The 14,700-nt window shown below is 45.7% G+C and overlaps 1 long non-coding RNA gene across 2 annotated transcripts; it reads left to right on the plus strand.

Moving 5' to 3' along the window:
* Positions 1-699: 699 nt before the first annotated feature.
* LOC148122664 (uncharacterized) lies at positions 700-2,979 on the plus strand. Of its 2 annotated transcripts, XR_015737481.1 has the most exons (3): positions 700-1,144; positions 2,207-2,390; positions 2,551-2,979. It is a non-coding gene; the product is annotated as an uncharacterized LOC148122664 (long non-coding RNA). The 2 variants fall into 2 exon arrangements; XR_015737480.1 differs by having other exon boundaries at positions 700-2,390.
* The last annotated feature ends 11,721 nt before the right edge of the window (positions 2,980-14,700 follow it).

Raw genomic sequence — 14,700 nt, forward strand, 5'->3', positions numbered from 1 at the left:
CCCTGTGGGAGTGGTCTGGAGCATCTCCGGGGAGGGGTCATTGCTTGACGGGCTTTCTCGGAAGTGGAGTCTGGACCGAGGCAAATCCCAAGGGAGGGGGCTTGGGATGGGACTTTCACCCAAATATTCCAGGCATTTTGGAAATATAGATGCCAGGGGCTGAGGTGAAGCCTAATCCAAACATTCCAGACTCTTTGGGTATTTGGATGCCAGGGACTGGGGTGAAGCCTTAACCCAAACATTCCAGACTCTTTGGGTGTATAGATGTCAGTGGTTAGGTTGACACGTTCAACCAAACATTCAGGGCAGAGGGTTCCTGGTAAGAATCAGAGCACTGCACCTGTCACCTGCTTACAAGGTAGGGACCTTATGGGGCAGAGGGAGCTAATGGGGTACTGAACAGCGAGAGAAAGAACAGGACTCACCAGCGCATCTCTCAGGGGCAGTCCCCACTGGAGAGTCACAAGGGGGTAGGGGAGGGGCAGTCATCATTGGAGAGTCACAAGAGGGTAGGGGTGGTGCAGTTATCATTGGAGAGTCACAAGGGGTGGGGTGGGGCAGTTGTCATTGGAGAGTCACAAGGGGGTAAGGGTGGGGCAGTTATCATTGGAGAGTCACAAGTGTTATTACTTTGGGTCACTTTAAGAACTAACCACGCCCACCCCAGCCACTTTGGACCTCCCCCGCAGCCATCTTCTCTCTCGTGTGTGTGTCTGCGTATGTGTGTGTGTGTTTGTTTCGTGTCGTATGTACGTGTGTCTTTGTTTTCTTTATATTTGTCTATATCTCCCTTTCTTTAAGTAATAAATGTCTAGCTTTATGTATAGCCTTATGTCCATTTACTCTGCCGTCCACTGCATCCAGCCACCTGACTCTGCCACTCGCCCGGGGACCCTGTACTGCTCTGGCGGCAACCTCTGCCTGGCTCGCAGGCCGCCCGGGCCCTCCCAACATCATATTATTTTTAAAAAGAACAATATTGGTGCCGGGACTAGAAAGATTCACCCGCCAAGGGCCAGAGTTCTAGCTTCACCTTTCATCCGGGACTCTGAGCTCCAGTTTCTGGGACTGAATCGGAATCAAGGACTTCTCAACCCCGCCAACTGCCTGGATTCCTTCCCACAAACAACACCGGCTTCTAATTGTAAGTTTCCTCACTCCAGCCAGCTTATCTGAGCCTTTTTAACCCGGGATTGACTGGTCCTCCCGGTGTTTCTGGGCTCGGGGGGTACTTCTCCGCCCCGTCGCTGGCATCCATTACGGCTTGCATCCTGTTAAGCCCGTACATTCCCTCATCTGGAGGCCTGGGGCTTCCAGTCTCCTTCTTCCTCTTTATTTCATTCTGTTCTTCTTTCTCATCTTTCTCATGGAAAAGGTTGATCCGGTTCAGCCTATACCCCCCACACGTGGATTGAGGACGCTCACCCATGTGTCCTGGGTGGTTGATTACTATTTGCATCTCACCTAAACGGGGAGCCGTTCCCCATAGGCTCAAGATGCCACATTTTTTGAGGGATTTTCACGGTCTTAACCTGGAAAAGCAAGTCGTACCAGCCTTAAATTGTCTGTTTATGCGGATTTTTCACGATTCAACAACCAGGCGGCCCCCGGCTTTTAAAATTCCCGCGGCTTTCCATTCAAGCCACAACACGTCGCCGCCGCCATGTTCATTGGGGTCAGGTGACTTTATCACTAGATTCACTGAGAGCCAGATCACGTGACCAACCTTTCTCATTCTTATGTATGTCCTGCCTTTCCCCTCCCCATCCTCAGTGTTCACTGAAATCCTCTCCTTAGCTGTGATTACAGGTGTTTTGCATACTGACATGCTTTCTGATAGGGCCCATCAGAGAGCATGCATTCTGCCTAATTCCTGTTCAGTCTTTCTCTGTGTATAATGATTGTTCATTTCATCTCGTTTCAGACTACAAAATTATAAACTGGTATGTGCTTTTAAGCTGTTTTCTACCATTGTCAGTTCTGCCACTAATCTTAATGTTACAAACAGGTTTTTTTCTTTCTGTCTGTCTTTTTACAAATGTGGATCTTACCTATTAAGAGTCAATACAGTCAAACTCAAACCCAATCTTCCAGACAGATTCTATACTGCAGCTACACCTAATAATCAGCCCTCAACTGCTCAGAGATCTGGGGAATGCGATATTTAAATGTTTAATTATTTAAAAAAACTTTTCATAACAAAAAGAGACAGGTTGGATCCTAGCAAGCGCTCTGTTTCCTCCGAGAAGACAGAAGACCAACATCCATCTGCAGTTTGCTTCGACTGCCAAGCGCTGACCATTGGGCAAAAACTGCCTATCACCTAAACTGGAGACCTCCAAATATGGACAGGATCACTGGAATCGATAGCCTAGCTGCCCAGGGTCAAGGTAGGCCTGTCTTCTAAAACTTCTGTTTTTCTTATAAGTTCCAGGGAGCCGAATTAAAAAACCCATCATAAACAGGTCAGATACAAACCCCTCAATTCCCTGATCCTAAAAATTTTTCTCAATTTAACTTTGTCCTCTGTTCTGCCAATACCCTAACCAGGTCCAAGGGACACCAGACATTTCCATGCCACAGACACCTGTCAGGAACAGAGACCAGCTATGCCAGGATGTGACCAGCATCCAGCTTCTCCCGGATCTCCCTCTCCCCCCACCAAAGACGACGCCCACAAATCAGCCGGAAGCAGTCTTGAGAATTCGCCGCCCCAATTCCTTCAACCTGTAATGTCTAACCTTCTACTTTTTATTATAAAAAGGATCCGGGAATGTTATTACTTTGGGTCACTTTAAGAACTACCCACGCCCACCCCAGCCACTTTGGACCTCCCCCACAGCCATCTTCTCTCTCTCGTGTGCGCGCGCGTGTGCGTATGTGTGTGTGTGTTTGTTTCGTGTCGTATGTACGTGTGTCTTTGTTTTCTTTATGTTTGTCTATATCTCCCTTTCTTTTAGTAATAAATGTCTAGCTTTATGTATAGCCTTATGTCCATTTACTCTTCCGTCCACTGCATCCAGCCGCCTGACTCTGCCGCTCGCCCGGGAACCCTGTATTGCTCTGGCGGCAACCTCTGCCTGGCTCGCAGGCCGCCCGGGCCCTCCCAACATCATATTATTTTTAAAAAGAACAATAACAAGGGATGGAGTGGGGCAGTTATCATTGGGGAGTCACAAGGGTGGGGCAGAACCGAGGCTTTATCTGTAATGGCCAGATATTATGTGGGGGTCAGTGTGGCAGGAATCTGGGCTTTAGTGTTGGAATGCTAATGACTGTGCTTCGAGGGAAATTTGTCACTGTTTAGCAAAACTGGAAGAACCAACAGAGATTTTAAAGCCACATTTTAAAATTTTCTGTTCAGTTTTATTTTTAGTAGCTCATTTGTGTTATTGATAAACCTTTCTAGGTGTTTAATCTTTATAAATCTACTAAATTAATCTAATTGGCACAGTGATCCTTAAAGTGTCTTAAATACTCTAACTTAATTAGATTTCAAATTAAAATTCTGAATCAAGATCAGTTATTACTCAATCACACATCTTAAGTGGATTCTACTGGGCTTGCCCATTCATTCTCATAGAATTATTAAATATAAACATATAAAATATATTTTCACATAAGCCATTTAACATGTATTGCTATGAATTTGATCACTTTGGCATTTTTATAAATTTTTAAAAAATAAATGCTACTTCGTAAACTTCCACAGTGTTGGAACGACGGTGTTGGTCCCTTCAGATCTGAGAGGCCTCCTTTCAGGTTTGTGTAGCTTGATGGTTTATGTGGCTCTACCGCTCCAACTCTCTAAAGATGCCTAAAGAAAGGTTTGGGGATGGGATCAGTCCTTCTGCTCCACAAAAGCATCAGATTTGGGGATCAGGAGACTCATGACATGGTGGTCCATATCTTAAATCCATGTGTGGGAAACAGAAAACAACATCCTTTGTGCTTTGAAACTAAATACCAATATCGTATCTTCCTGCTCAGGGACCATACACTGGCTGCTCCTTCTTTTTCTGTGCACAATTAACTCCATTCATTCCTCTTTGCCTAAAAGGTACATGAACTTAACCAGAACCTGACTTTTTAAAAAACAAGTTGACAGCCACAGAACAATTACAGATGTGTGGCCGAATTGTGACTGTGTTTCTGGAAGATATGGAATTTTAAAGTCTAATGTCCAAGACCTTCCTCCCAAGAAGATGTAGGAACTGAAGATTAATCAGAGCAAGGGATTGTGGCTGATGTGAAGACCGCCATTTTATAAGTAATTAGGGTTAGCCATGGGATGGCAGGCTGAGGATGGAGTGGACAGGGCCATGACGACTGCCTTGCTTGAGAGGTAGGGTTCAAGGTAGAGGACTTGCTTGGCATTTTTGAAGGAACATAAGCAGAAACGCAAATGAGGGGACTATGTTGGGGCGGTGGGGGGTGGTGAATAGAGCAGAGGGCGTTTATGCATTGCTATAGAAATCAGGTCTTTTTCAAGTAAGTTAGAAGACATTTATTGAACTTCAACTGTAAGGAGCATCTTCTCTCTATTAAAGAACAGGAGTCCAGGGACAAGACAGAGATAGAGGAAAGGTAGGAAGAACTTCCTGAAATACACCAGGCCAGAAAACACGTGGTCTGTGGTTGCCATGGAAACGGTGCAGTGTCTAGCTCGTAGACCTGTTTTCATAGCCCCGCTGTGATTAGCAAGCAGAGGGAACTGGGAGAACCACACACCTGGAAGCATAAAGTGTATTGTTTGGAAGCCTGAGACTGGTCAGCAGGGAGGCACACTGGGGAGACGACACTAAGGAACACGGGGAGACACCGAGAAAGACGCAGGCCTGTGGAGCTAGACCTGGGGTGGAGGCAGAATCCATGGCCGGCATCCGTTCTCATCCACTCTGAGCTCTAGGCTGGTGCCCAGCTGCACTTTGGTGCCTCCACTGCGTGTCTAAAGAACATCTGTGTCTGCAGCAGGAAGCAGTGACTCTCCATGAGCACTGTCTGCCGCCGTGGGTGTTTGGAGGGAAGAGGCCTAGGGAAAGGACCTGGTCTTTTTTTACTAAGATAAGTAAACGGTGCCCTCTGGATGGGTTTCTAGAATTCCTAGTTACTTTTGTAGTGGGATTTTAAGGCTAACCTGTGCTCAGTCCAGTCAGGCTGAGCCAATTGGATGCCATGCCTTGAGTATGTAGCAGGCTAAAGACTCAGTATGAAATCCTACTATGAACCCATGTACCCACGAACTTCTGACATTATGGGGATGCTTCTCACGTGCTGGGGTATTTTGCAGGGATGCTTAGGAAATGTCAACACTTTCTCCCATACACACGGAGGCCACAGGCCAGAAACAAGATGTAAGCAGAGCCATTCTCCCTGGGAGGTTCAAAGAGAGACCCTTTGGCCACTGGGGATGGTGGTAACGGTTGGCATTCCTGCGGCTTCAGATTTTCAGTCTTGGCCTCCAAATTCAAAGTCATCTGCTCTTCCTGTCTCCAACTCTCATGAGAATACCTCTCATTGTATTTAGGTCCCACCCAAGTGACACAGAATGGTTGCATCCCAGATCTATAAATTAATTGTATCTCCATAGACCTCTTTTCCAAATGAAGTCATCTTCACAAGTCTGGGAAGCCGGAATGTTGAATTCATCATATCCAGCAGGTGCTCAAATGGAGAAAAGGGTACTACCATTTCCATATTCCTTTACCAGTGAAGTCTTCAAAGAACTATTCTTTGGGCATATGCTTTACTAGTGAATCCATATTGACCCCTGCAGATGCTGAGTCAATGATCACTGGTGAAAGCCTACTAGGCTTCCCAGCCTTAGGGAGCAACATAAAAACACTGGACCCTCCCAACTGCTCATTGCTTTCTCATGTCTGTAACTCTGTTTAGTCCTCTCAGTTAGGGAGAGGACCTCTCAGATATGGAGGTACCTATCCAGGCTTGCATCTACCAGTGTAAAGCAACTCGCACAGAGTGACAGTCACTAATATGGTCAGGTTTGGAACTCAAGTCGTCTCTGCCACAGCTCGCTCTGGCTCCATCAACTTTGCTGTCCCCCAGAACACTCTGCTCTCATCAGGCCTGACTGACCTCTGTGGCCCAAAGCTCAAAATGAGAGGAGGCAGTTTTGAAGTGGATGTCTATGTAGCTAGACGGAGTAACATATGCCTGGAGTCTTCAGGTCAATTCTTCAGGCAAAATACTCTTGCTGATTTTATATTCTAAAAATCTATAGGTCTTGGCTTAGCCTACACTGAGAAGCTTCAGAGGCCTCCATCCTATTAATAATCCAAGAATGATTTAAAAAGGCATCCTTGCCTCAGTAGCGAAGGATTTGGGTTGTGTCTGAAATTGAGATCCTCAAATCTATTACATCCCCAAACCAATACTCCTTATATTGATTATAATGAGAGCCAATGCAGAGTCCCCACCTGGAGAAGCATGCCTGTATGCAGAGCAGGTAAAGATGACCTTTGTTTAGTTTTACTTTCTAGAAAGAAGTAAGATAATAGGGAAGCCATTTTTAAAATTTTTTTATTTCCCACAGTGTAGCTTCCAAAGCTCTGGCCAGGTCCCAGGAGCCCTGCAGTCCTCCCAGTGATGCAATTCTCAGCCCCTGAGGGACAGAGGTTGTGCTGCTACAACCCGAGCCTCAGATTCCTGTTTCCACAGTCCCCAGCCCCCTCTGACTCTGTAATGTTACAACCACTTAGTGCTAATTCCATTAGCTAGGATGTGTTCCTATGGTTAGACACGGTTCACATTTTTTAATAAAACAGATGGATGAGGTTAATAAGAATAGTTAATTTTAAAAGATATTGAATTCTGAATAGACATTCTGCTATGAATTAAATTATGGGGAGGGATAATTACGTCACTCTAAGACTTGAAATTTGTCCACTTGCTGCACTCACCAAGCGAGGGGCAGTTTCTTTACTGTCAGCTCTACCGCACTGCCTGGGAACAAGGAGCGCACACTTCCTACATGTATGACAAGTTCAGGGGTACTGTTGTGTGGCATCATGGGTCTCTGTTAATTTAGCACACCCGCAATGAGTAAGAAATGTCTGTTATAAAAATGTCCCCCAATGCGTGCTCTAACTACACAGTTGCCCTTAGACTGTACAGACTCTTCCTTGCAAACTGGCACACTCTACCCATTTAGGAAATATTGCAATGAGGAAGGCCCACTTGTTTGTCCCGGGCCGCCCGGCTAGCTTAGCCATGATATAACCACATAGAAACTGTATTAATTAAAACATTGGACCATTAGTTCTAACTTCTTATTGGCTAATTCTTTCATCTTAATTTAACCCATTTTTATTCATCTGTGTATCGCCACGTGGCAGTGGCTTACTGGGTAAAATTCCTAGCGTCTGTCTCTGGTGGATCCATGGCGTCTCTCTTACTCTGTTTTCTTCCTTCCAGAATTCAGTTTTGTTTTCTCCGCCTACCTAAGTTCTGCCCTATCAGACCAAAGCAGTTTCTTTATTCATTAACCAATACAAGCAACACACAGAGGGGAACCCCATATCAAGGAAACACCACTCGGCAAACAACTCAGCCCAGAGGCTCTGAACTAGGGTGTGACTGGACAGTAGAACTGGGATTAGTTACGGTACATACTTGTCCCCTTGGCAATGAACATTCTGTCCCACAAGATGGAGCAATCCTGTCTGTCTCAACCACTTAAATCCCCCACTCCATCCAGGATTATCTTTTCTTTGAAACCCCCCTGCAATAGCTTTGTTGGAAGTTGCACACAGAGGATCTTGGGGGTGGGAGAGAGAATGACGTCTTGGAGGAATGGAGAAAGAGCCTATGGCTGAAACTACCCAACACGGGTGAGGAGGCTGGGCTTTAAACAGGTCTGGCAGATCTCTGGAAGATGTGAAGGAAACCTTATTCAGAGGCAACACAAAACAAAACAACTGAGACTTGGACAAAGATGATGCTGATTAAAAAGGGGGAGGGTGCATGGATAATAAATTTTGAAGCTAAATTTTCTCCTAGTGATAATGGATTGTTTGGAGGAAGAAAGGGAGGTAACCACAGCTAACATAACACTGTGATGAACACTAAACATGTATTTGTTCATTTCCTCCGTGTAGTGACATGACCATGGCTTTCTCCACTTTGCTAGGGGCACTGTAGGCCCAGAGAAATTGAGAAACTTGGACAATAGCTGAATAGAGGAGGTAAGATGTGAGCCACAGAATCAGGGGTGTGTGTAATTCCTTGTTCTGTAACAGGGATCCTCAGCTGCAGAGGGATTGGCTCCCGGGGACAGTTGACAATGTTTGGACATTTCTAGCTGCTGGAGATCTGATGTGAGGTTGTGAACAGTCCTGTGTGGTAGGGAGCTATAGAGGACTATGGGGTGATACCACTGGAGGTCACTGAGTGTCCACTTCCCCTTTTTTCCAATAAAATCCTCAACATATGTGGGGACAAGCTTAGAAGTCTAGTACACCCAAAACTCTGGATTCAGTCCTAGCTTGTTGCGTTCCTATAATCCGACATCTGAGATGTAGAGACAGGAAGGTTCCGAGATCAAGGTCATCCTTGGCTAGGTGATGAGGTCACAGGATACAGGGGACCCTGTCTCAAATAAACAGACACCTCAGATAACCAAACAATAACAGCAAAACTCCAACCAACAAAACATCACCACCACCACCACCAACAACAACCAAACAAACAAATACCCCTATAATTTAACAATAGGGACAATAGTATGCAATCAAGAATCATTCCTATCTCTTGGGAACAGTGAAGTTTGGAGATAATTACTTCATCTTTCAAGGTCTCAGTTTCTGTGAAATAGTGTCAATAGTTATAAGATTATTACAAAGATTAAATAAGAATTTATGTCATGTTGGAAGACAATCTGGATATTATATATTTATAATTTATAATAACTAAGTATTATAGTATCTATAATATATAATTGTGTGAGCTTTTTATTGCAAATGTCTCCAAAGTCTCTACCATTGAAAGACTAGAGCTGACATTATAGCCGTCTATTGACTAATTTATTTTCCTGGCATTTCTATAAGCTAGAACAATTCCTATAAAATAATTAATGTTCAATAAGGGTTCACCTGGGTAATGAGATTTTGAAAAATCTGGAATTGAACTCGAGGTCCAAATTTTTGAACCCCACCATCTTCCCCTTCTCCAAAATTTGACTTAGGAAAATAAACTTTCATCCTCATCCTCCCTGCCTGCTCTTCTTTTCCTGTAGCCTTCTCTTGAGGACCTCAGACAACTAAACTTTTCTGTACTATGAGCTTAAGGACTCCTCTCCTATGGCCAGTTGCCTTTGAAATCATCTCTATAATTTTGGAAACTAGTAATAGCATAGGAATCTGCATCCGGGTAAAGAACTCATCACAGACTCAGGAAATGAGGTAGAGACTGTTAGCTGTCAGAAACCTAGACCATGAGACTACATTTCCCAGCTTCCCTTGCTAAGTGTAGCCATGAGCTGTGGATCTGACACAGCCTGTTGGAGAGAAGTTGTACCCTGCTGCTAGGTTTGATCCATCACAACTCCCCTTCCTCTTTCCCTTACAGGAGGTCACCTGTTACAGACAGAGGACCCCTAAGAGGAAGGTGCCTGTGTCTTTGAAGATGCCCAAAGAGATGCCCCAGCCTGCAGATCACTTATTGAAGAGGTCAAAATTTTTATGTTAAGGCTCTGAGTTTGGGAAGGTGGATATTTACCATTCATATCACCCAGTGTTACCTCAGCTATCACAGCAATGAAGTGGCCCCACAAAAGAAACCCGAATGAGATACAGTCAACGCTCAGCTGTGGATTCAATAAGCCATCTATCAAGAACAGAGTTAGGCCTGTCACTGTTGTATCCGTGCTAAACATTCCATGTTCTAATTAGTGCCATTCTTTCGTAAATAACACAATACAAGAAATGACTGCAGAGCACTGATTTTGAATTAGGTAATCGGGGCAATGCAGAGATGATTAAAGCTATCTGGGAAGAGCGACAGAAAGTAAGTGCGAACTCTACACTTGGATTTTAGTTTTTATCAAAGGGACTAGATTACTGGATGCCAGGAGGTTGCTGAGGCAGGGGGCTGCACTCTGATGCTGTACTATGACTCCAGTACAGGCTGGGCAGGATGTGTTCTGGTCCTACCTCTACCCGTCCCTGTCTGTGCTGTTCCTCCGAAGGCTCTGAGCAAACCTTTAAAAAATACTAAGCGTTCAGCTGCCCATCACTGCATCACCATTCTCTTCTGAAGTGAATTCACTGAGCTGGAGAGCAAGGCAAGGGTTTTTTGATTTTGGCTCCATTTGATATTTCTGCCTTAGTTAAGAATGTAGAATTTTAAATCTCCATGGGAAGAGTTTTCATCTCTGGGCTTTGCCTATTTCTTTCTCTGTGTGGTGGCGGGCATGGGAGTAACTAGCCAAGGTTCATGACCAACGCTGTCTCTCCAGGAGTGTGGCCTCAGCCAAGTTTCTTAGCCTTTCTTGATCTCTGCAGAAGATACCACCACCTACTTTTCCAGGCCCTCATGTGGATTAGAGACACACTGTTAAGCAATAACAACACAATAAGCCCTTGCATCTGATGTCACATCTTCTGGTCCTGTCTCCGCTAAGTCCTTCATTTTGCAGCCATTTATTGAGTACCAGGTAGTGATCAAAATGAAGCCCCTGCCTTCAGAAGCCTTGAAATCTAACACATTAGCAAATCTGTTCTATGTTAACAGATTTGTAAAAGAATTACAAAATGTAATAAATGCTATAAAGGAAATAAATAGGTTGGTGAGAAAAAGAATATTGAGAAAGAAAAGAGAGGAGGCGTATGTTAAATATGGCAGTCGGGGAATGTTTCCCAAAGGATGTGACATTTTATGAGGCCCATAGACTAAATGGTAGCCAGACAGAAAAACTATAGGTGAATCCATCTGGCAGAGATAGGAACTGGTGCAAAGATCTCTAGCAACAGGCAGGAGGCGAGGGACTGAAGCAGAGGAAGTGAGAAACTGGAAGATGAGCTGGATCCTACACTGCCCAGCAGACGATGTGGGACAGAATGTGGATTTTTAAGGTTTTGTTTTTATATTTATTTATTGTGGTGTTGGGGATGGAACCCAGAACTTCATATGTTCTAGGCAGCTGCTATACCACTGAACCACAGGTTTGGCTACCACCCTGTGCTTTGACCATCATGGTTTTAGTGTGGTCCTCAGGTCAGCGGTAGCGCTTGGGGGTTTGTAAGAAATGGAAGTTCTCATGACTACTAAATCAGAAGCCATGGGCGAACCTCAGTGGCCTGAGGTTTCCAGGGCTTCTGGTCTGGTCTGAACATCAAGCGATTTTCTATTCATCTGTACAGAAGAATAATCTAGCCGTTTAAGGAGCCATGCATGTTGGGACTCCTTCCTCTGAGCTCCATCTTCAAGACTTCCTTAGTCGGGGATTAGTTACCTTAGCTCTGGAACAGTTTCCAGGGCGAGGGCTACGGAAGCTGGAACCATGGCTCCACTGCCTTCTGAAGACAACCGTCCCGTGAAGTCGGTGATGGCGGCTGGTATTAAGATGATGTCGCACAACAGGGAAGGGCATGGATGGCTTTAAACACATTTTGATGAAAGATTAAACATATCTTTTAGGTTGATGGAGGCAGAAAGAAGATTCGGTAAATGCTATCTTGTGCGACGGTAGCCACCACCTAGACACCGTGGGACCATGGTTATTAGGACCTTATGGAGAGTAGGGACCAAAGCACTCCACCTTCTCACTCTGCCTGGCAGTGAAGGCTCTGGCGAGTGTAACAAGGTTAGAAAAATCCAATTTTTTCCTGAGGCTTCAAGGTGCCAGCCTCTCTCTTCTTTCCTCCCTCCGCTGACCTCTTTCTCCCTTAAGCCACTCCTCTGTGTTCTTTATCAAAGGATGAAAGTAGGAGAATGGTCAGCAGGGGGCGAGCAAGACTCAGAAATATGCTTTCAGGGCGCAAGGCAGGTCTTGATTTTGCAGTCGATCAGAATCACGTTTGTGTACTTTACTGAGCAACTTCTGTGTGTGAGAAACTGTGCAAGCGTGTTGGGTGCTTCTCATTGAATCCTCCTTAGGTGTCCTCACGTCACACACACTCAAGAGTCAGAAGTGACGTGGCCAGTGTCACCCAAGCAGAGGCACAACTGAACTTGCGTGCTAATCTGACTCTTGTCTGCAGCAAATGCAGGCTCCCAGCAGCTCCTTGCCAGTGGTAGGGCTTTGTTTCTCTCAAAGAGATGGCAATGGAAGGCCGCTTAGCTAGCTTAGTCACCAGATTAAAGACATGGAGTCAGGCTTCCTTGACTTTTACCAAACACTTGCTGTGTGATGGTGAAAGAGGGACTTAGCCTTTCTGAAGTTTACACACGTCTAGAATGAGCTCACATATGAGGTAATAAGCCTGTGGTTAGATGATCCTATGGAGAGGACCGAGACCCTCGACTGGACCAGAGGACGGGCTCAATGACAAGCCACTCTTCTGGCCTGAGTGATGGCACAGTGGGCAGGTAACAATTTTGAGACCCCCAGGACTGTGTTTTCCAGAAGCACATAATGTAGAGAATGCTCTCTGTGCGCTGTCCAATAGACAAGCCCTGGCCACGCGTGACTCTAGAATCTTTGGTACTTAGGTGGTGAGGCTGAACTGAATTTAAAATTTCAAATGCAATGAACTTAATTCTCGATTCCCATGTTTGACTAGTAGCCATGCTGTTAATAGCACAGGTCTGAAATGTAGCTAAGTGTAAAAATCTACATATCCCTGAGAACTCATTGGGAGTGAAATAAAATAAACTATGCTCACCACTTGTAGCCTGGTTTACAGCAAGGGTTCGATGTATTTGAGTTTGGAAGAAAGAAATATAAAAGGAAGGACAATTTACAAGCAGTGTTACGTTTTGTGCTTGGCAGGTTTTGTGAATGAGGGGGGTAGACTTTCCTAAGGGAACCCTCCCCCTCGCCCCAGGAAAGCTCAGCACCTGGAGGGGGCTAGATGCTATGGGTCGTTATATTTGTTCCCCTCTCAAGCAGAGTTCTTTAAATATTGCTCCACCTTGCTTTTGATGAGACAAAACCAATCCGCAGTGTGTGTTCAATGCAAATTCCCCTCACGCATTTGCTGACTAAGGAAGTCTTCCTGCTTGGAGTCCCTCGCTTCAGTTTGCTTTTACAGTTTCATAGACAGACAACCCCACAGGAAATCCTTAAAGGTTTCAAGCGTGAATAGTAAAATAATTGGGCCCTCTGAACAGTGCAGGTCTCGGTTTCGGAGCTGTCTCCGTAGGTACTCGGCCTGTAGGTAATGGCAGTGGCCATTGGTGGTATCTGCAGGAATCTACTGGCAGAAAACCACCCTACAAAGGTCAGTCTGCCCTGGGGACATTGTTATTGATGTCTCCCTGAGGGGTACTCCTCTGACATGCTCAGGGTCAGTTCGCCTCCAGTCGTAGAAGGCTGAATTAACAGGCACAATGTTTCCAGCATATTCAAGAACATGAGCCGTGTTCCTTGCAGACAGACAGCCTGAGCTGCTCGCTTGCCCCTCCTCTGACCCTGGCCTAATACCTACACAGCCACTGTCTTCCTCTTCCAGAGGCTTTCCTGCTTTCTCACCAGGTCCTGCTTTCCTGGGTGGCCCCTTAGCCCCCTTGTGTCATTCCTCACCTCTCCGGGGATTTGCATTCTCTGTGGGTGCCCTGGCTGCCAGGCATAACCCTAAACACAGAAACTGGAGCAAGAATGACGGCTCTGGTGGTGAGCAGCCAAGGGAGGAGCTGGATTTGCTTCCTGTGTTCTGTTTCTTTTTGCTGCTTTGTTTTTCCTCATTGTACAAAGATGGAGACCCCTCTGTCCAAAAGACCTGTCCTTCTGTCTTTTTAGACTTTTTCTTGGCACAGCACTTTGCCAGTTTTGCCACTGAGGTCCTTTTGACTATATAGGGCCTGGAAGAAAATAGAGCGCTTGCCTATCTGACTTCACCATAACAGAAGCAAAGGCATCCACAGATGGACGCCCCACCTCTTCCCTCACCTTAGTGCGCCCTCCTCGTTCCCAGATTGTGTGTCTTTGTCCCTAGAATTGTAGCGACCAAGCAGCTATGACTTTCCCACAAGGTGTGTGTAACTGTTGTCAATGAGAGAGTCCTCACAGAACTTCGAGGCTCTGTCGGACAAGAACCTTCTGCCAGGCTTAGCTGGCTCCTTCTTAAATGACCTGGTGGCTGGGTGGGTTTTCATGTTACATTCTTGCTCCTCAACATCAGAATCCTTGCCTCTGGAGCCCTTAGGAACTGGTCTGCTTCAACCCTGTTTCAAGGGAGAGGGGAAAGCGGCTACCTTCATATTCTTGCCTTGATATCTTGGAATTTTCCACTGTAGGCCCCCTCCCCTGCTCATAGTGACTGATCATTGGCCATAGCCCTTTGTTGTTGAATTGGGCTCAGCCAATGCAGAATCAAGGGACTTGGGGAAGAATAGCAAGAAGGTGGGGATTCCTTGAGGCTCACCCTTGAGATTCCCCTCTGCCAGGCAGGGTCAGCAGTCTATGATCTTGGCTGATCTCAGATGGCCCCTGTCACACTTCTCTCATGGGTACCAAGCACCACTTTCTTCCTTTGCTCCTCATCCTTGAAGCGTGCAGAGCCCTCTGTTGCCTCTGACCCT

The sequence above is a fragment of the Myodes glareolus genome, chromosome 3 (genome assembly GCF_982192425.1).
Source record: "Myodes glareolus chromosome 3, mMyoGla1.1, whole genome shotgun sequence".
In the NCBI taxonomy this organism is placed as follows: Eukaryota; Metazoa; Chordata; class Mammalia; order Rodentia; family Cricetidae; genus Myodes; species Myodes glareolus.